The sequence below is a fragment of the Lissotriton helveticus genome, chromosome 4_1 (assembly GCF_964261635.1).
Source record: "Lissotriton helveticus chromosome 4_1, aLisHel1.1, whole genome shotgun sequence".
NCBI classification, from domain to species: domain Eukaryota; kingdom Metazoa; phylum Chordata; class Amphibia; order Caudata; family Salamandridae; genus Lissotriton; species Lissotriton helveticus.
In genome coordinates, this window is record NC_136063.1 from 134,481,463 (window position 1) to 134,504,871 (window position 23,409).

The 23,409-nt window shown below is 47.2% G+C and overlaps 1 long non-coding RNA gene across 1 annotated transcript in view; it reads right to left on the bottom strand.

Moving 5' to 3' along the window:
- LOC144827062 (uncharacterized) overlaps positions 1 to 23,409 on the bottom strand; it is a 44,860-nt gene that overhangs the window by 18,507 nt on the left and 2,944 nt on the right. The window contains exon 3 of the long non-coding RNA XR_013610012.1: positions 18,287 to 18,501. This is a non-coding gene — a long non-coding RNA (uncharacterized LOC144827062). The remainder of the gene's footprint in view (positions 1 to 18,286; positions 18,502 to 23,409) is intronic.

The following is a 23,409-nucleotide window of genomic DNA, read 5'->3' on the forward strand; positions in this document are numbered from 1 at the left end:
GACTCTAAATCCAGAACTTTGTACTGGGGCACCCAACAGAACATGTAGTTACTAGCTAATTAACATATTGATACATCTGCCAGGCAACAGGCGTGCATACTGGATGACAAGAATCATAACGGCACAGACATTTAGCCTCATCCCCCATTCTCAAATACCCAACATTTGATTCTTTCACCTAAAAGAAAAACATTCCTTTGCTCTCCTAACATCTCATTCAATCTATTCAAACTCCAATTTGCACTGCTAATTTACGGAAACACTGCAGTGCCATATTAACAGGTGACTGCAGTCTTTAAAATGCTAATTGAGTTATAATAAAATGTCTGTAATCACTGTGTTTGTATCCAGATTTATTTTGTTTGGTGTCTTCTGTGGTATTTTACCTCTTACCGAGATTAAAATCAGGTGCTTAAAACAATCATTGTCAGAGTTCTGTTTGTCTTGTAGTCCCAGCATTGCCGAGTGAAAACTCACAATTGAGGAGATTAGAATTTCCATAATGGGAACACATTAATTATAATTAGCCACTGTGCTCAGACATAGATTACAAATAAATAAAGACATTGTTTTATTAAAGGGTTGTGTTTAATCTTATTTAAACCAAAATACTTTCTTGTTTGATTTAGAATAGCAAAGTGGAAGTACATTAAAAAAAATCTGCCAATAAACTACCACATACCCAAATTGCAAAAAAATTACCTAATATCCCCATAATCAATACTGCAGTAGTAGATATTGAATGTTCCTCATGCAAGAAGAACTGACAATGGCAACCAATGCTAACTTTAAATCTGGAACTAGATAAGAAATAAATAAGTTGAGCTTATAGTGGCCTTTATTTAGTTGACCCCTAGTCTTCTGTATCACAATTGGGTGAACGCACACATAAGCTAAAAACTGCGTGTTCACCCGTAATTGATACACTGATAATAATGTGAGTATGCACAATATCAGGTATTTGTGATGTTTGCAGACTAAACAAATCTAACCCCTTGCATCCTGGTTTTGATTAAATACCTTTATAAAAAAAAAGAAATATAACATGAAAAATAGGTCAACCCATGTACAAAGATGCTCAGAGTGTAATATGCTATTTATTACTATTGTTGAGGGAAGGGAGAGGCATCAAACGAGATTCCAAGCTTTGTCTCTTGTGAATCATGGCCCCTCCCCCCACACAACTATGGAAATAAATAGCATATTACACTGTATGCATCTGCATATATACTAACAGCTGATATCGCATTTTATTCAGGCATAGCGTTGCTTTCGTACATGCTGGTCTATAAGGCTATATGACTTCTAATGTTCTTTTTGCAATAAATCACATCACAAAGGCATCTTCTCGGAACACTCATGTTAAATGCTTACATACTGAACAACATGATGTGTTTCAGGTAGAGATGACATTCTTTTCATCCAGTGGGAATCATTGCCCCAAGGCACACTGGTGATTTGTTAAATGGCAAGGGTACACTCCTCCATTCATCATCAACCTTTTAGTGCTATCAGTGCATTTTTTTTACATAGCATTTCACATCTTTCCATTGTCGATTTTCAAGTGCATGTTCCATACATTAGCCTAGCGAGGGCAGGATGGGACGGAAAATCTGTCCTCCAAACTTATGAAGGGGAACCTGTTGTTGGACTGAAAATATGTCTAGCTGACTCCTTCTATCCTTGTGCGAGTTAAGTTAGCATTTGCTGCACCATTTTCTATTCAGCCACCACTTTGTGCCATGATCGAAATGAAGCTTGTCTCATACAGTCTGCCTCAGCAGAAAGTAGCCTCTATTGTTTCTTTTTATAATTCAAGGTTGAGCTTCGTTGCACTAATGAACAGCTTGTTCTGTGTTTGCATGCCTTTCTTAGTATGTAGCCCTGCTCCTAATCTCTTAGAGACGGGCACTGGCTGAGTAACCTTAAAGCTAAGATAGTGTGTACCAGGTCTCAGGATGATAGCTCATCTTTCTGTACCTCCTTTGTTCATCTGTGCCCAGGTTGGAAAGTTTCAGTCTGGGCGTGTCTTAGGGGTGTTGTAAATGTATATCTAACTTTACTTTGTGGACGGGGTTACTCCCTCTGCAGCTATCTAAGTAGGGGGGTTAGACTGCACTCCGCGAATACTAATAAAATAACTTTGGTTTGTATTCTCTACTGTCTGACCGACTCTTCATTTGTATGGAAGGCTGAGAGGTGGTCGTGAGTGACCCGGATGGCCCTAATTGGGTCACTTCCTTCATTGTCTGCATGATAACCGCTTGTGTGGTCTTTCTGAAAGGTGTAGCATGTCTGGGAACTACCACTGGTGGGCCATTCCGGTGCTATGACAATCATTCTGGTCGTGGACCTGTAGAGATGGTTGATCACTGTAGCAATCAACGGAACTGGGAGGAATGCGCAGAGAAATCTCAATGACCAGTTTATCAAAAGGGCATTCCCCTTTGTACCTAGTCAGGAGAACCTAAATGCATAGTCTTGGCATTTTTTGTTGTTTTCGTCTGCAAACAGGTCGATTTGCGGTTGTCCCCATTCCCGAAAGATCTCTTGTGTGACGTCTTCATTTAGAATCCAGTCATGCACTTCGGTGAAGACAGAGACCACCTGCTTGAGTGGATAGTGTCCCTGGCAGGTGGATGGCAGAGAATGTCAGGCCCCTGGCAATTAGCCACTTCCAGATGACTTGTGCATCCAGCGATAGGGGACAGGACTCAGGATATCCTTGTTAGTTCAAGAAAAGCATTACTGCTGTGTTGTCTGTTTGCAGCAGGAGAAAGTTTGTCTTTATGGATGGATAAAAAAGACTTGAGGGCGAGATGGACTGCCCTCAGCTCCAGCATGTTGGTGTGGTATAGCTGCTTCTTGTCTGACCACAGGCCTTGAGTTTGTAGAGAGCCCACGTGAGCTCCCCAACCCTAGAATGAAGCATCTGTGATAAGAGTCTGCATGGGAAATTCCTGGTAAAAGAGAACACCTACCATTAGGTGTTGACTCTGCACACATCACATGAGCAACTGCCCGGCATCTTGTGGGAGAACCACTTTGCCCTCCCAGAGGACTGAAAACTGAGACCACTGATCTTCCAGAGCTTGCTGTAGCAGCCTCATGTGTAACCTGGCATTGGGGACAATGAAGATGCAAGAGGCCATCAACCCTAGCAGAGGAGCCACTTGTCTGGCCAATGGATGAAGAGTGCAAAGGAGTGTAACATTTCGGACTCACTGAGGATAAGCTCTCCTCCGAAGGATAAACTCTTGCGTCTTTTGTATCTGGAATCGCACCCAGGTAGTGTATTTTTTGTCAGTACTTACATTGACTTTTTGAAGTTGACTTGTAAGCCCAGATCTTGTAGCATTTTAAGGCATCTAAGTATGGGTAGACTAATATTTTCTTCCTCCGCTGGTATGCTGAGACTACTGCCATGCATTTCAACAATGTGCGAGGTGATGGTTTAGTTTGAAGGGCAACACCTTGTACTGGTAGTGCTTGGATGCCACTCTGAAGCACAGAAAATTCATATGTTTCCTGGAAATTGGAATGTGGAAGTAGGTATCTTGAAGAGCAATGGCACACATCCAGTTCCCCTGATGGAGTTGGGGGTAGATTTGGTGAAGGGCAAGCATCCTGAATTTCTTCTTGTGGATGAACTTGTTCTGAAGCCATAAGTCTACAATGGGCCTGTACTCTCGATTAGGGCCTTTTTTCTGGACCAGGAAGTAGAAGTGTTATATTACCAGTCCCTTTTGAGAGAATGGACCCTCCTCAATGGCTTCCTTTTGGAGCAGTGTTTCTACTTTGTTTTGCAATAAGACTCGTTGATGACAGGATGTTTTCCTCGGTGGGACAGCAGGAGGAGGGGACTTGTACATGACTGAGTAATCATTTTTAACAATGTTCAAGACCCCCTTGTTGCTTGTTATCTCATGCCACTTGTCCAAGTGTTAGACAATACTTCCCCCCACTGGAGCGGGAAATGGAGAAGTGGGAAGTGATCGCTCATTGTTTTGCTGGTGTCTTGGAGGAGGATGCTTATGGACAAAAGGCTCCTCTTCCTCGAGGTCGACGATGGGGATGGTAGTGTTATTGGGTGTGGTGTTGTTGCTGTGGTACCCAGTGAGGGGTTCAAACCCTCAGTTGATAAGATTGCCGATCATAGGGCCAGGACCTGCAGAGGAATTCTTATCACGTCTTGAGACTCACTGCCTTGAGTGTATTTAGTCCTGAGTTCACTTTTGCCATCTCATCATCTGCGTTTGTTCTGAACCGAGAATTTCTTGTGAATGGCAGATTCAGTATCCTTTGTTGGGCCTCAGGTTTCAGGCCTGTAAGGAGGAGCGTCTTACATAAATCCTATGTTAATACCTTTAAGCTGCAAGGTCAGAAGCATCAGCAGCTGCACTGATGAACTGGTTTGCAACCAGTCTGCCCTCTTGAAGAATCTCCTGAAAGTCTTGCCTGTCCTCTTTTGGCAAATTTTTCATAGACCTGGACATCGAGTCCCAGAGTGATCTGTCGTATGTCCCCAATAATGTGGAGGGGCGGAGCTTGCCTGACTCCAAGATGGCCGCGAGTTACGGCAGCTCCGCAAATTACCACCAACAATCCGGCAATATCAGCATGAAAATCCAGTTGGTAGCCTACCTGAGAGGCGGCATTGTCTTACCGCAGCCAAGAGCTACCGAAAGCACCCTGCGGTTTAAAAATCGGCACAATATCATGGAAGCTGCTGACAATGATGCACTTTGGCAGTAATGAAGCGTGAGACCTTTCAGCGGCCCTACTCGGAGGGGAAAAACCTGACGAACGCCCTCTCGGTGGAGCGCTGTGTGCCCTGCGAACAACAGCAGTGATGTGACTGGCTGGACTCCTGGTACACGCAGGTACACGTCGCAGTAAGCTGCTGCATCCACGGGGTGACGGGCAGAGGCACGGACCAGGGCCAGGAGTATTCCTCAAAGTGTCTACGGAGCATACGTTTGTGGCCTGTTCTCTTCAAGGGCCGCTACATAAACAAGACGCACTTCTTCCGGGAGGAGGCTCCCTCTGCAATAAGGCATCATGCTGATGCCCTGAGTGCAGACTGGTTGAGAGACGTGGGGGCCCTGCGACGTGCATCGCCTTGTGACTTCAATGGATTCCAGTGCTTGAGGGCGCAGATGACTCACGCAGATGACTCACAAGAGACAGCGTCTGTGGGCCCTTGTGAACATGCGTTCCCTTCTGGAGTGTGCTCATATTCTTGGTTAGCCAAATCAACGCATTTAGGTGGGTGTAGTTGCACGAGTACCGCGCCGTTCACCACACGCTCACAAAGGTCGGCTCTTTAAGGTGAGGTGTGTCGCCGCATCAAAGCTAATATCAAGTGGGAGTCAAACAGTAGTTCTACACGTGGACACGGCACGAGAACTGTGTGAATTGTGGCACGAGAGCTTAGACTGATCCCACGGCCAACAACAGCCCTGAGATCCCACCACGAGTGAGTCCCTGTATAGCTGTGCCTCAAGGCGAACAGTAATTCCTGCACAGCTCACTTAACTTGTGCTCATCCACACATCAAGGGCAAACCAGACAAGCTCCAGCCCAAGCTGCATTTTGACTTATGCAAAACCCCAAGGTCGAGGGACCCCGCTCCTATTGAACAAGACAATGTCTCAGATGACCCAGAAGCAGGGGCAGATATAGATGTGAAACAAAGTCTCTCAAAAATAGACAGTAAAATTGATGCACTATCTTTTCAAATGGACCGCATGTCAGAACGGCTGGACAAGCACGGGGAACGACTTGATACTGCGGAACAACGGGTTTCCGACATGGAAGATGTCATACGTGCGGACGCAGAGATTGACTAAGAAAGTGACAAAATTGTACGTGTGCTCTAAGCAAAGGTTGAAGATCTTGAAGCGAGATCGAGACTGAACAATGTTCGCATTTTGGATGTGGCTGAATCATCTAATATTGCCAATATGGAGCAGTATGTGGAGCAACTTCTTGTCACACTTCAGGGCCGGAACACCTCCTCTGAAATTTTCATAATAGAACGTGCGCACCGTTCGTTGGTACCCAGGCCAATTCCCGGGGCACCCCCTCTGCCTATAATTGCATGATTCCTGAACTACAGGGACCTAGATTCTGCCCTGCGTAAGGCCCGTGAACTGGGATCGCTACATCACGAGGGTTCAGATATCTCTCTATTTCCTGATTTTACATTTCAAGTTCAGAAGGTGCGTAGGCTCTTTATCCCAGCAAAAAAGAAGATCCTGGACTTGAATTTAGAATACAGCATGCTCTACCCCGCGATGTTAAGAGTCAAACTGGACGGTAAGGTCCACTTTTTCACTGACCCAAAAGCTGTCCTGTCCTTGAAACAACGTGATATACCGTCGGCCTCGCAGTCGCATGCGGAGGATTCCTCAAGTCTCCCCGAAGACAGAGCACAGGAGAAGTGACTGCAAAAACTGTCCTGCGGAGGACACTTTATGAACTATCATGAGACAATATGGGTAACTAGCGTGACTTGATGCTTAGGGGTAACAAGCATAGTTACAACACAGCACGTTTAGTATGTATTGTTGGGAGAGGGCTCTATCAATGGCCCCAAGAAAAATGTCTGATTGTCAGATGCAGGCACATCTTGCTGGGTGCATAGACTATGTTATTCAGCACCTCACAGGGATGCAGGGTTCACTTGTTTGTGATCTAAATCATAGACATGGTGGGAAAGGGAACCAGAACTGATGGCAACATCTGCCCCCAAGTGTATCAGACTATTCGTATTCTTTTTTCTGGGGTTAAGGTTCGCTTTTTGGGGTTGGGGTGGGGGGAATGCAAATAGCAGCACTTGTTGTGGGTTTTCATGGGGTGGGAGGGAATGTTCTTGATATTTATATTCATGATTGCATTGGTTTTAATTGGTTATGTTGTTTCCGCACAGTGTACACCGTAGGCAAGGGGTTCCGTCTTCCACAGTGGTCGCTTCCACCGAATGGCCACTGACAGGGTAGGACCACAGGGTCTTCAACTTATTACTTGGAATGTTCGCCGCCTATATGACGGCAAAAAAGTCAGAAAAATAAGTGCTTATCTAAAAAGACACTCTGTGACTGTTGCAATTTTACAGGAGACACATCTCACCCCAGAATGTAGCTGAGATGTGCAACGTAAATTACAAGGAACTTTTTCCTCTGATTTCGCATCTCATGCTAGAAGGGTTCTGTTATGGATCGACAGAAAGGCAGGCGTAAAGTCACTGGCGGCCAAATTGGTACAATGGAGGGTATCCCACACATTAGACCCAAAATTAGGGACCGCCCAGACGCCCAGCTACCGCAGCAGTAGCCCTACAGGACATTATGCATACAGACGACCTCCTAGATATCTGGAGACATATGTACGGGCCGTTTTGCGTGTCCCTAATAGCGATCAATAGCGACTCGCTATTGAGGAAACGCAAAACGGCATTCATGTACCTATCTGAGAAAAAATAGCGACTCGCATGCGGGCGCTAAAGCCGTTAGCGACCCACCAAAAACGCAGAATAATCGCTATTTCCGGCTACCGGCGAACGGGAATTGCGACTCGCAATCCCGATCGCACGAGATTGCGCTCGCAATCCCGATTGCACGGGATTGCGAGTCGCATTCTCGCGGGATCAGGAAAACGGGAAGACGCATTCCGAGCACCGTGATGACATCACAACCAGGAAGCAGCCAAATCCCACCCCCAAACACCACAGTGACGCCAACTGTCGACTGTCCACGACGGAAAGCTGCCACCAACTCGCCGTTTGCGCATCCCGACCCCGCCGAAATAGCGACCGCTATGGCAGAGGACCAGCAGGCAGGACCCAGCAACAGCGCTGGCCGAAAGCGCAAATTGAAATTTTCGGAACAGGAGCTGGAGAACCTCATAGAGGGTGTGGTGGCCAACCACGACCAGCTGTTTGGTGCAAACTCCCGGAGGGTCCCGGAGCAGGAGAAGAGGAGGATCTGGGTGGGGATTGCGGCAAGTGTGAACTCTGTGGGAGTTGCGGACAGGTCCCTTGAGGAATTAAAGAAGCGGTGGTACGACCTCCGAGGGCGTGCCAAGGAGAGGGTTGCGGAGCGCCTTGGTGAGGCATCAGGCACCGGAGGAGGTGGCCCGACTGTCCCACCCAACACCCCCCTGGAGGACCGGGTAGAGGACACGTTGGAGAGGGAGGCGTGTGTTGGCGTCACCCCTCTGGACTCCTCCCGCCCCACCCAAGACACCCAAGGTAAGTGGCATGCGACTGCGACCCTGTCCCTATGACCGCCCATGACCAAATAGGCTCACTCATTGGCCCTTAGTCATGCCGTGCATCAGGAAATGCCCTGAAGCATTGTGGGAGACGTAGTATGTCCACAATGTAGTACTACCACAATGCGGCCCGAAAGGTTCCAAAGTGCGCAAATACACAGCCACCCAGGGAATGACACCCAGCATGCATGTAACATCTGCACGTCTGTCAGTCACATGCACCTAATGAGTATCCACTTACCCTCACAGGTGCAGGAGATAGCAGCGACAGTGAGAGGCTGCTGATCGACGAGGAGGCCCAGGAGGAGGAATCCCTACCTGCCACCCAGCCACCAGCCCCTGCGCCAGCGCCATCACCAGCAGCCAGGCCACCCACCACACCTGCCGCATCCGCCTCAGGCCCACCGGCTGCCAAGTCTAGGCCACCCACCTTGCCTGCAGCATCCGCCTCAGGCCCACCGGCTGCCAAGTCTAGGCCACCCACCTTGCCTGCAGCATCCGCCTCAGGCCCACCGGCTGCCAAGTCTAGGCCACCCACCTTGCCTGCAGCATCCGCCTCAGGCCCACCGGCTGCCAAGTCTAGGCCACCCACCTTGCCTGCAGCATCCGCCTCAGGCCCACCAGCTGCCAAGGCCAGGCCACCCACCACACCTGCCGCATCTGCCTCAGGCCCACCAGCTGCCAAGGCCAGGCCACCCACCACACCTGCCGCACCTGCAACACCAGCTGCTGCAAGACCTGCAGCTCGTCCACCACCATCTGGGCCAGCCACATCGGCTACACAGCGGCCGACCACCAGGAGGGGCAATGGCCACTTCCACGCATGCATGAGTGTGGAGCGGCGCATGCTGCGTTTACACCAGCGCCAGTCGCAGCAGCAGGGAGCCATCCAGCTCCAGCTGCAGAAGATCGGCCGCAATGTTGCGGGAGTGGGCGACAGGGTGGACCGCATGACGGCGGCCATTGACCGCATGACGACGGCAATGGAAGACAACACCGCTGCGCTGGTGAAGCACCGAAGTGTTGCTGGCAGGCGCCACCACCAGTTGCTGAGCCGGCTGACCACCAACAGCCGCTCCAATTATTCCTCGGCAAATGCCACCGCCCTGCTTGCGCGCCGCTCCTTAACCCAGCAGCACCAACTCGTCCAGTGCTGCGAAGATATCACCCGGGTGCTGGAGCACTTGACAACCGCGGTCACCGCACTGCACGCACCTGTGATTCCGGCAATTGTGGGGGGTGATGATGCTAGTGAGGGTACCTCTAGTGTCAGCAGCCACTCTGCCGCGCAGGCCCCCCCACCTAGGCGCAGCGCAAGGGCTGCCCCACCTCCAGCTGCCCAGGAAGAGGAAGAGGCTCCCAGGCGCCAGCAACTTGTGCGCCGGAGACGGCAATGACATTGTGACAGGGACACAGACGCAGGCTGAACTTAAGCCTGCAATGGAGCGTCCCATGCAGTATGCATGAATACTGCTTTTTGTATATAGTTATTACGAACACCCATTCATATTTTTTGTGATTCAAACAAATACATTTATTTTGGTGCACACATACGCCTTGTGTAATCATTACAGTTTGCATGCAATTGTGATATGTGGGGTGGGGGAAGGGGGTGGGCTAGAAATTGTTAGCTGTGATATGGTTGCGACGTCTGTGGCCTTCAGCTGGGTTCTCCCCGCGTGCATGGTGCGCATGTGCTGGTGGCCGGTCGTCCCCCTCAGATTCACTGCCTGAGATGTCAACAGGTATCCGGCGCTTGGTTGCAATGTTATGAAGCATTGCACAGACAGCCACAATGCGGCAGCACGCTGCAGGACTGTAATACATGGCCCCACCTGTCTTGTGCAGTATACGGAACCTGCTCTTGAGCAGGCCAAATGTCCTTTCAATACAGTTCCTTGTCCGGATGTGCGCAACATTGTAGCGGCGTTGCTGAGGTGTGGCAGGGTTGAGGTAAGGGGTCAGGAGGTATTCCCGTAGGGCGTAGCCACTGTCACCTGAATGAGAGGAGCAGATGTTGATTGCCTGTGCAGCGCAGTTACTTCATAGCAATGTGACATTGTCGACAAAGTGTACTTACCAAGTAGGTGTCCTTCCCCAAACTCTCCCCTGATCAGTCGTGTGTGGAGTCCGCTGTGCCTGAAGATAAAGGAGTCATGGGTACTCCCTGGGTACTGGGCCACAATGTCAGTGATGATGGTCTTGGCATTGCAGACCATCTGTATGTTGAGGGAGTGGTAGGACTTCCTGTTGCGGTACATATACTCCGTGCCAGCTGGTGGGCAGATGGCGACGTGGGTACAGTCTATGCAGCCAAGGACATGGGGAAAATGGGCAACATTATAAAATTGTAGTTTTGTGAGGTCCAAATCCTGTTGGCTGGTGGGAAATGTGATGTGCTGGTGGAGCTGGGTGAGCATGGCGTCAACAAAAGTGTGGAGGCAGCGTGACATGGTGGGCTGGGAAATCCCCCCAGCAGCGGCTACTATGCCCTGGAAACTGCCGGATGCCAGGAGGTGCAGGCTGCACAATACCTGCACATGTGTGGGCACAGAATTGTTTCGCCTTGTTGGGTGCTGCATGATGGGGTCGAGTTCTTGTATCAGCCAGGTGATCATTTCCCCATTCAGCCTGTATTTGGCATAAATCTGTTCTCTGGTTTGCCCCAGCAAGGTGACCCGCTGCCGGTAAATCCGTGCCTGCCTCATGCGTCTCCTCCGTGCTGCTCGCTGTAGCCTTCGCCGCCTCACCACCATGTACATCCCAGGCATTGTGGAACGCCTATTGCTGCTGCTGAATGTCCTTATGTGTGATTGGTCAGGCCTGGACCTGTTGGTGATTGGCTAACAGTTTTTCAAAATTTGGTTAATCATGGCTTTTATGGTTACCACCTGCTTTGAGTTGTCCTTAAATTGCGCCGCGCTAATGTGCGATTTAGCGATTTTTCGCTAATGTATTTCTTTCATGAATGCCGATTGAGACAGTATTGCGTTTCGCTATTCAAATCGCAGATTCCGTGGTTGGTCGCTATTTCATTTTCGCTAATGCTCGACTTCCCGGAGTCTGCGACTTTTACAGCGTAATCGCTATTCCGCTCGCTATTATTTTTTAGCGATTTCGCTATTTCGTACATGAATGCCGATTCCATGTTTTGCACCCGCAATTGCGTTTTCGCTGCCATTGCGGGCGCTATTTCGCTTCATGAATCAGGCTGATAGATCTCCCACAGAGCGGGGTTGTACACACTACTCCTCCGTTTACAATAACTATACCCATATAGACTTTTGGTTAATATCTGCGGGGTAAAAGTCTAAGGTATTCACCTGCGAACATCTCCTGCGCACATATTCTGACCACTCCCCGGTTCGGCTAACACTGAGCTACAACGCTCCTCGCGTCACGGCATTTACGTAGCGCTTGGCTCATTATTCTTTATTAGGCACTGAATTTAAAGAGGGGCTGGCAACGGCGATAGAAGAGTTCTTTTCCAATAACATTAGCTCCGTACAATCATTTGCCACTGTCTGGGAGCATTTAAAAGTTTATATCAGGGAGGTGGTGATTTCAAAGCATGCCGGAGTACTGCGCTTCATTAGGGGCGGGTTGGATCTATTAGAAAAGGAAATTGGACAACTAGAACGGGCACTGTCTAAGACCGGGAACGCACAAACCGCCGCAAACCTTAAACTAAAATTAGTGGAGTTCCCGGATACCGCTAACACTGAAATTAGAAATATGGGGAAGTATGCAACGGCACGTATTTAGGGGGGGCGGGATCGACTAAGTGCCATGTTGGCAGGATTGCTGAGGCCCAAGAGGGAATCAGATAAAATGGTAGGCATGACTGACGATAGCGGGAATCCGCTTGGCACCACTGAAGATATTGTAACACACTTCCGCGCGTATTACCAGAATTTATATACCTCCCAAATCCCAACAGACAGTGAGGCCATATAGAAATATCTATAATACATCAAAATGTCCTTGCTAGTGAACATTTAGTGGCGCCGTTGACAACTGATGAGATTCAAGGTGCGCCGCGCGGGATGGCAGCAGGGAAGGCCCCGGGGGCAGATGGTTCTTCTACAAAGAATTTCTAGATATACTGATCCCCCACCTCAAAATGCTCGATGAAGAGATGGCGGAGTCAGGTATCATGCCGCCCTCCATGCGCGAGGCTATCACTGTCACCTTATTAAAACCGGGAAAGTCACCAAGCACTTGCTCCTCATATAGGCCATTGTCCTTGCTGAACGTGGACACGAAGATCTACGCAAAAATTCTAGCCAATAGGTTGGCCCCCTTAGTACCTGGCATTACACGACCAGAACAGGTGGGGTTTGTCCCCAGTTGTAACCTGTCTCACACCCTGAGAACCCTGTTTGGTGTAGTGCTGAGACCAGAAGTTAAAGCTGCAACAGTGTTTCTCGATGCCGAGAAAGCTTTTGACTCTGTTGAGTGGGGTTTTATGTTTGTGGTACTGGGCCAGATAGGAGTTGGAAATATATTTCTACTTTTAGTGACAGTGTTGTATGCATCGCCCACAGCCAGAGTGAGGATTGGAGATGTAGTCTCCCAGTCATTCCGCATTACACGTGGAACACGGCAGGGGTGCCTACTGTACGCAATAGTTGCAGAGCCCTTTGCTTGTGCCATTCGTGAATATCACACTCGAAGAGGGCTGGGATTCCCCGAGTACAACCTTAACATTTCCGTCAACGTGGATGACACGTTGCTATATGTTCATGACCCAGAGGTAAATTTGACACCCTATAATACGGGAGGTGGTCCGGTTTGGTGGGTACTGGGCTACGAGTAAACTGGACTAAATCTATCATATTCCCCCTCACCCCTGTCACCATCAAACCCTGTATGGAGTTCCCCCTGCGCTGGACCAAAGAGGCTGTGCGTTACTTGGGGATTAAATGTCTTACTGACCCAACAATTGTGATTCAGGAAAACTATGGTAAGGCCACACAAAGACTAGTAGACAATGTAGATAAATTGATAAAACTCCTGCTTTCATTAACGGGAAGAATCGCTATCATGAAAATGGTAATCCTACCAAGATTCCTCTTTCTCTTTCAGAATATACCTATTCTCTTACCTAAATATCTATTGAAGATCTGGCGAACACAACTGGTAAACAGCCCCGAATACGGTAGGACTCGCTCACTCTGCCTTATGAGCTCAGCGGGTTGGGTGTCCCAGATTTGAATATTACAATGCGGTTAACAGTACATTTGCCCATTACTGGATTCATGGTCCACAAGACACACCCTTTTTGCATCTGGAAAGAAATGCGGCGGAACCACTATTATTACTCCAGTTGCTTACACACCTGCCATCTAGGAGTCTGCGGGTCTTTAATTCTTTGGCTGTTACGATACATGCATGGCAGAGGCTACTAGATATGCAGGCAGGGGCCTTCCTGTATTCCCCAGAAATGCCACTCCAGTGGGATTTGTATTTCTCGCTGTGTCAGGATGCGGGAGCAAGACAGGCACTACAATCCGTGGGCATCACTAGAATGGGAGATTTCTTTTGAGATGGTACACTAACCTCCCGGGTGGCTTTGCAACAACCGGAGGTGAAGCCGGCAGGTACAGCGCTGTTTCATTTCTTCAGGGCTAGACACACGTGGCGCGATCTCCTGGGCGACAACTTACAGGAACCACAAGCTATGGAGACACTCACTAGCCTCATTAAGGTCGAAGAGCCCCTTAAGCTGATTATTAAATTTTACACTAGCCTGCAGGCCACTCGTACGTCTGAGGTACTCAGAGTCAGATTGGAATGGCAATAGGATCTTGGCACCCCGTTAAGCGACAAAGAGTGGCAGTATTGTTGCTCCCGTACCTGGTCATTTTCTTTCAACGGGAGGCACAGACTTAACCATCATACATTTTTGCATAGGGCATACTGCACCCCTGCGCCAGTTTCGGTGCGGGCTAGCAGAAGACTCCCGCTGCCAGAGGTGTGGGGCGGTGAACGCTGGATTCTTGCCCCTAGCTTGCCAGTGCCCGGGGATTAAGGTATTTTGGGACAAGGTGTTTCAGGAGCTGGGTACAATTATCAGCGCCGATTTGGAACCAGAGCCTAAAATGGCCTTTTGGGGTAGGATCTCAGGGCTAGCAAGGCAGTAAGGCCGTTGCTTGCCATTGGGCTTCTCCTAGCTAAACATTGTGTGGCACTGCGCTGGATGGACGTACCGCTACCACTGATTAAAGAATGGCTTACTGACTTATATTGTAAAACACAGGCCAATATATACAATGAGTTACTCCCTCCAAGAAGCGGTCCCGGGAATTACTGGGGGCCATACCAAACCTAATTTTCAAACACAACCTCTGACACAGTCTCCAACCCACAGACTACTCCCCTCGAGACATCATCACAGGTGGTGGACACATAGAAGACTAAGGAGGTCACTGGCACATATAAAAACACCTACGGCAGGGACGTCAGGAAGGAGCCGAGACTCACGTAAGACACTGGCAGGTGGCATTGAGCACTTTACTAGCACTGCCCGAGATTTGGCCCATAGTAGACATCGAGAAGTTAGTAATCCCTAAATGTCTGACTCATGCTTTTGAATAATAACTTTGACAAGTATTAAGATGACTTGAATCGATGTAACTGTGTGTGCAATTGTTTGTATTGTGTTTTATGACGAAACTAATAAATAAATAAATAATGCGCAGGGGCTGGCCACCTTCATAAAGGATGCAGATGTACTGCACATTTTTTTGCACACAGACACCAATTGTTTGCTTTCCTTATCTGGAGGCACTGTCGAGATGCAGCAGTATGCTTTTTTCTTGAGGCAGCTACGATCACAGGTTCTGGAGGTGGTTCAGATGAAAAACAGGTCTTGGTCGGGGGCTTTGTATTTTTTTTAATTTGTGACGGTGTAGCCTTTGGGGATGCTGTAGTCAGGAAAATTTGCATTGCAGGCTCCAGTAGACCTGGAGTCAAAGGTAGCAGTGGTCTGGATGCCACTCTGAGATGGAGAATCTCGAATATGACTGATGATGAAGTGACAGGTGCAGGAATGTCAATATTCAGCTTAGCTGGCCCTCTGATGAGTGCATTATTGAAACAGATGAGATCAATCACTGGAGATACCCTCGCCGGGGTGAGTGCGATAATGTTGTTGAATAATCTTACACCCATGAGAGAGAGGTGGTGGACCAGGAAGGAGTCCTGTGCCTGTCTCTATGAGATCTAGATCGGCGAGACTGTTGAGATCTGGACAGGTGTCCTTGATTTTGACCTGTGCCTCCTTGGAGTCCTAGATGGTCATTTTGTATCCGCGGACTCTTATATGTTCGCAGAGACCTTGTCTGTCCCTGAGCAATTGAGGATGTAGCCTCAGGAGAAAATGTACAAGAAGGAGTACATTTTGGCGGTGGTGTACGTTTAGAGACCCTGGCGAGTAGATCTGAGAGTAGTCGGAACCTGGACTCTTCTTGAAAAATGTCCAGATCCAACTCTGCAACCACATAGATCATTTCCAAATCCTTGTTCAATGCCAAGCTGGCTTCGTTCAAGGTCACAGCACAGAATCAGCACTCACTCACATAGTGGATGACGTATCAAAAATGCTGGATGAGAATGAATCCTTTCTTTCTATGCTCTTTGACTAATCACCTGCGTTCAATACTGTAGAACAGGACAGTCTACTAAACCTAATTGAATGAAGTATGGGTTTATCAGGGTCCGTCCTACACTGGTTTACCTCATTCATAACAGAACACAAAGAGTCAAGGGTAATCAATCCTTGTCAAAGCACACCGCAGTCACCCTTGCGGTCCCACTGGGATCCACCCTCTACCCCACTCTCTTCATCTTATTCATGGAACCTCTAGCAGACTCCTTGACATCCTCGAACATTCATTATCACATGTATGTAGATGGCACCCAATTGTATCTGAAAATATCCTCCCCAGAAGACATCATGTCCCTCAACACTACTCTAAAAAATACCCAGAATTGGCAAACTTTCAACTATATCAAACTCAATGCTGCCAAAACGGAATTCCTCCTCATTACCCCATCTAACCACAATCTCAAGATTGACTAATGGGTGAAGCATCTAACGCCCCCTCACCTGCTCTTCTTGCATTATAGACTCTGCTAGATCTTTGGTAATTACCTTAGACAAGTACCTGAACATGAGGGATCACATCAGTACTGCCACCAAAGGAGCGTTTTAAGGAAACTAAAACACTTCCTCCACCAGGATGACCTTAAATCTGGGGTCCAAGCTCTGGTCTTACCCAGCGTGGATTTCTGGAAGTGCTACACTCTGTGGCTTGCCTAGATACAAACTGGCCCCTTTAAGGGCTTTTCTCAAATCTTCTGCCAGATTCATCACTGGAACAAAAGGGAACAAGCACATCTCCCTAGCTGGCTCTCTTATGAGTCAAGAATACAACTAAAGATTGTGTGAATTACTCATAAAGCCTTACATTTCACTACACCTAGGAATTTGGCACAAAAACTAGAATTATCAGGTGGATTCAGATCATTGCGAAGTACCAGCTCTCTGCAGCTGAAAGATCAAATTTTCCACAAAAAGAAAACATGCAGCAGAGCCTTCTCGGGCATTGCCCCGAAAAATTTGGAAAACTCTGCCTCTGGAAATCTGCCTGATTCCGTCTACTGCCTCCTTCAAAAAAGAAGTGAAAACATTTCTGATGAACACATTTTTGCCCTAAAATCAGTCCTTTTGTCTTTTGATCTAGTTTATCATCTGGTTAATCTTCTCTGTTTGCACCTCTCTTGTATTTGTGACTATTGCTCGTCTCTTACCTATCTCTTCCTTCCCCTACATAAAAAAATTATGCGAATGAGGAAAAATATTTTTCAGCCCAAAAATAGTTTAAAGGACACCGGGTACTTAAAACAGTAGAGTTAACACAAAATCTTTGGAGAATTTTCTCACAAGAATTTGAAAAACTGTAGAGCGTAGTGGTCACAGAGGATTCTCACTGAAGGAGACAGATAAAAAAACTGACCTGAATGTCACCTGTGGGACATGATAGGATGCAGCAGGCCCTGTGAGGTCTAACAAGGCCCAGTGCCAGCTTTCTATGTTATGGTTTCAATGCAGCCTTTTGGCTAACAATGCCTTCCATTCCATTGCCTCTTCCTTTGAAATAAAGACTATGTTTTACACTCTAAAGTCTCATTTTCTGTATTGCTGAAATGTTGAATGTTTAAATGAAACACTCACTGTAATTTGAGCATTTGTTCAACCTTTTCTATAGGCGGCATGTGTATATAGATGTATACATATATATGTGGTTTTTTTTAGAGTGCTACATACTTTAGTGCAGCTAAACATATATTTGTAATATATTTAAAATGTGCTCTGGGATCCCAGCGCATGGGCAGAACTATTCAATGCTTATAACGATAGAAGAGTATCCCCTGGAAGAGAACCTCTTCTTCTTCAACATTAGCTCTCACAGATTAACATGCCAGAATAATGATTATCAATGAAGTAAGATAAACCGCATATAGACAAAAGTCATAATTGGGGCATACCTTAATGGGTTTGGTTGTGCAGCACCACATATCCAAGTGCTGTTTCTGATCTTGAATCAAATTCAAAGGTGGCCGTGCTTTGTGAAAGCAGAGGTGGAAGCCCCAGTCACTGCCTTACAGATATCTTTGTGGGCCAAACAGCTCAGTGGGGATGGGCATGCCTCTTGAGCGGGCCCTTACATTGTGTCATAAATCTCTGCAGGATATGGCATGGCGGATGAGAACGCATGCTGTGATGAACTAAGCAATATGTTGCTTTGGAAGAGGTCATTATTTATCAAGTTAGAATTGACCAAAGAGTTGATCTGACTTGTAAAAGTCTAATATGTTAAATCTCAAAGTCAACCCACTTTTCCACAGAGGGTTGAAGAAAGAAAGTCAGTGATTTAACTCATCAGTAATTGGGGAAATTGACGGCATGTTCAGTGTTAAACAGATATTGGGGGCTAGTTACCTTATTCCTTTCAAAGTGTGAGAAGTCTGAATGAGAAGTGATTGAATTTCTCTCCTGCATCTACTGAAGATGTATACTTTTGGACTTCTTTTCTGGCATTCTGATTTCCTCAGTGGGGCAAGGCTGCAGGCTGCAGGCTGTAGCTGAAGAGGGTTTGACATCGTCGGATGCCGGACAGCGCAGGTCTGGTGAATCTGATTTGCTGCTGTGGAGTACTACGATTAAAGAAAACAGTGCTTCTGTTGCGTGGCAGAATACATTGCTTCAAAGAAAGGCAATATTAGCTCATAACACAATAGATGAATTAGGTTCAAATAAATTCAATAAAAACCTCTCTGAAAACAAACAAAATTCAAAGTTTTTATATAGTAAACAGTCACAGATGCAATATAGAGGAATTACTTCATTCCGTATGCGTTTCAGTAAATGATAAAAACAAGTGAAGAGTGACTGTTGGTGAACAAAGTGAATAGTGCAATAATATTCAGTGACACTTATATACAACTTTATACAGTATTGTACACGAGGGGGGGGAGAGAAGGGAGGAAAGTTTTGTAGTTGAACGGTCAGAGTTCTGAGTTAATGCTCCAAGGAAACAGATGGTTACTGTGCCCGTTCCTGGAGGGTACTTGACCAAGGTTATACGTCGACGTTTCGACCCTGATGCGCCCCGATTGGTGGTCACGGCGGGTCTTTATCAAGACAGTGGAAGGAGAGGAGGGGAACAGGTGGGTCTGGACTTGCAGGCAGGAATTATCGCGCCCTGGAGGATAGCCTGCAGGTCAATCCTAAGTCAAAGAATACGCGTGCCTTTACTGCAAAAAAAAGCCGACCGCCGTCTGACATGTCATGCAGGATGGAGTACAACGAAGCTGGAGCTGTGGGGAAGTCAAGCCCACTGGAGAAGCACCTTCAACAGATGACAGCTTGGTCCTGGTCCCACACCAGTTCTCCAGGCAAAAAGTCCCAGCTTTTAGGTTTAGGTAGGAGGATTACAACGTCACCAGCCGAGGGTACCAGGACCTCAGAAACAGGGCATGGGGACAAGGACTCACTTCAACAAAAGCCATCGGCAGAACCTAAGGTGGGTCCAGCTAGGGGTTTCCATGAAAATGGGCTTCTTACTTTTTTTGTGTCTCTGTAGCTTAACAGGAGGTTGGTTGACTGACCCTTGCAGTCCACTTGTTATCCTGGGTACAGGTGGAACCAGGTCCAGCTCTTAGGATTCTCCTCACAAGTCTCAACAGCTGGTGCAGACCTTCTGTCTTCCACAGGTCATAGTAGTGTTCTGATGAGGGTGGTAGGGATGCCACATTTGTGTTTGACACTAGCCTGTGGGTGTGGGTAAATCCAGGCCCCTCCCTAATCAATAGGGAACAAATTCCCCGGGGTAACTCTACATACGTTTGCAGTGGTTTCTGTATGCCCTACTGCAACCAATCCCACAGTGCCCCTCTCTACCGAAAACCAAGATGTAAGAGGCTTTCTTCTTTTGTGCAGAACTCATGTGCCTACCATAGAGGTATGGCCAGGGAAATGAGCCATTTCCCTGTTCTCATTCAAAACCGGTTCTGAGGGAAGCTCCTCTCCAACTGGGATTGGTGTCTGGCTGGCTAATAGGACAAAAGATGGGTCAAGCCCAGGTGTTAACTAGAGCTGCCTGTGACAGGGGAGACATCTTTGAAGATAATTAAGTTCTGGGCACTGCCCAGATGCACATCTGTCAGAGCAACAAAACACCTGCACCTGCAAACACCCAAGGCCTGTGTTTCAGCTCTGGGGGCCAATTCACACCTCATTAATGAGGCATTCAGCTCCTGGGTGACATTTGGAAACTCAGGCAGATAGGTTTCTAGAGGCTTCAGGCAGGCAAAAGGTGGCTTTTTGAAAGTACTTTTTGGAAAATATTTACTATAAATTTGACTTCCTCGTCACTCCTTGGCATCATTTGCCACCGAGGGCAGCTGAAGATCCAGCATCTCAGCCGTCCTCCTCACAACCATAGCAAAGCCGCCCCTTCTTCTGTAGCCACAGTGGGAGAAGAGCCCAGGCCAATGTCTGGAGAGGTGTCCATACCTTTGGCATTCACCAATTCCTCAAACCAGACGTCATCGGCCTCCTCAAGGAGGTTGTATGATCCACCCCAAACATACGCCTGTGCAGGGCTGTTGAAAAAAGGAGGCACTGGAACTGACTCGGAAGGTTGAGTTCTGGCCGGGGCCAGAACAGCCATCGGGTGATGCAGGTCCAGTTCCATACTGGAGTTGGGTATGATGATGGGATCGGTGCTGCCCTGGGGCGTAGGTAGTGCCGGGAATGACATATCTGGAATGAGCTCTAGTGTAGGTCGCAGTCTTGTGATCCACGCTGCTCTGAATCCAGCACCAGATCCAGGGAGCCAGACTAACGCCAAGGGTGGACCTGCTGGTGGAAATCCAGTGGGGACACTCAATGAGCACACAGGGCCTAAAGGCGCTCCAGAGGGGTCATCCCACTCAAAAATGAGGTGCATAGCCTCATAAAACTCACGAAGTTGGGCAGGGTACAACATTAACATGAATGTTGGTGACAATTCCTACATGGGGCTCATGCTGATCCTCATCATCACCCCATCGTCTCACTCATCAAGTTGGATAGAATAATATATTTTTCGAATTGGATGGAATAGTTTGGCGACTTTGAACACTCAAGTAGATACTCTATTGCCGCTGGAGCACGCCGCAACCCTGGTACATTAGCAGACTACGAGCAAGGTATCAAGCCACGACAGACAAGTTAGAGTTCTGTGATTATTGGACACAGAAATACGCCCTGACGAAGTTCTTTCTGAACGAAAGGCATTGGCTGGCCAATGAAATTGAAATAAATAAAGAAGATTAAAGAAATATGTTAAAACTGTACCAACACTGGATGGACATTTTCTTTTGAATCCATTAATACTTTAATTACTGTTGTGCGGTGGTGCAATCCACAGTGGGTGGAAGAATGACAATCGAGCCAGCAAATGAGCACAACATGTAAAGGTGAAACTCCTGATGAAGACAGTGGATCTGTCGAAACGCGCGTAGAGTCAGCCTTACATCTGCTCCAATCTAGAGGACCGGATAACTCATCCCAATATAATTATTAGTTTCCTCAGTCCCCCTTTTCTGATAATGATAATCAACTGTAACATATTAACTATGGCAATCTATGTATATTCTGTGTGATCTCAGTGTGTATGGTCTTGTGTGATAGAGGTAAGAGTGTTGTGCGTCTGCGAGAGTTGTGCTAATATTTAATGTTTGACAGTAATAACTTTTCAATCTTACATGTGTCTTTTTATAAAATACCAAACAATGGAATAATATCATTAGATAAATAAATAAGTTTGCACTTTCTTAAACAAATAGTTTGTTCTTGTGTGTCACCATTGTGTTTTCTCTTTAATCATGACATAAAAAGTTGTGTCCTTTTTTGAAGTATCCCTCGCATTTTTTACATTATTGTATTTTCCCTGTCTAGGTGTACTTTGTACTAGTTTCAGGGGTCCCCTTTCTTAGCAATAGTTTGGCGACTTACAAGCTTTGAATGGATTGGCCGTTTGCCTGGAAAATTAACTATGTTTAATCTAAATTTTAAGTGGCGCTTATTGCTGGCTATGCGAGCAACTGTACTCTTGAATTTCTTGTCATTGCAGAGTGTGCTGCTTCTTTCCTGTTAGTATTCTGCCGCTTTACCACCTGGGATTTAATATGTGAGTTGTCAAGCAACGCTTCACACTGGCAGCCATTTTAGAATGAGGAACCAAATATTATAGCATAGCTGATTTGAATGCAATGGGTGAGTCGCTGGTAAGCGGAGCAGAAAATGCCGTGACAGTCTACCGGGGATTGTTGTTCAACAAAGTAAGGGAACAGGGGGGCTTTTTACTGAGGTCCAGCAAAGATGCCCTGTATAGATCTCTGCAATGAAGGTTTGATGACGGCCGACCCACCAATACCCTGGAATACGGTATGGAGGTCAGGCACTGTTAAAAGTGGAGGGATCCCGCTCTGTCGGAACTAAGGTCCTTACACACCCAGCAAGCTAGGTGTCATGCTTCATCATTTGGACCTGCTCCTCGTTGGGTCGGTGCTGCAATACCCAACGGGCTCCCTTAAACGGGCTCTTTGTCGGAGGTCTTTTGTTCCTTGCAGTATGATTAAGTGGGGGGGTGTGGCCCGTGAAGTGTAGAAACAGTGAAGTGTGTGGTTAAACAAGTAGGATAATCCAAATAATACTTTTATTCAGGTTGGTTATGCCCTTGACTAAAAACGTGTAGAGTGGCAGCTTCCTGGCTTCTAGGTTCAGTACAAGCTATGCTCATCTCCTAGGGTCAACATGTTTCTTGCCTATTGGTTCTAATAATCTGTTGCAATTCTTCAGGACCTACTCTATGTGAAGTGAATCTATCTACACTCAGTAGTGAGGCTAGTAGCTACCTACCACAAGTGGTCACTATGATAAAGATATTCAATAGTGTGGTTCATCGATCTCCCATAGTAGGGGATATCGCCTCAATCCATGTGCGGTGATTCTATTGGACACCTTGTAGCGTGGTGCCCATTCAGTTGTTTGGGGATCAGCAGACTCACCTACCCTCCATGCCGGCACCGGGCAGGGTACAACATTAACATAAAAGTGGTGACAATTCCTACATGGGGCTCATGCTGATCCTCATGATCCTGGATTGGTCGTTTGTCTAGAAAATTAACTATTTTTAATCAAAATTTTAAGTGGCGCTTATTGCTTGTTACACGAGCAACTGCAGAGTGTGCTGCTTCTTTCCTGTTAGCATTCTGCCGCTTTACCACCTGGAATTAATATGAGAGTTGTCATGCAACGCTTCACGCCGGCGGCCATTTTAGAATGAGGAACCGAATATTATGGCATAGCTGATTGGAATGCAATGGGTGACTCGCTGGTAAGCGGAGCAGAAAATTTCCTGCCAGTGTACCGGGGATTCCCAGCCTGACAACGGAGAATGATTCAAGCATGTGAATATATAAAAGAACCAATGTTGGAGAAAGTGAAGAAATAGTAAGTAGCTCATGCATGAAGCTTAAGGCACAGGATGTCACTTAACTGCATGGGACCCACCT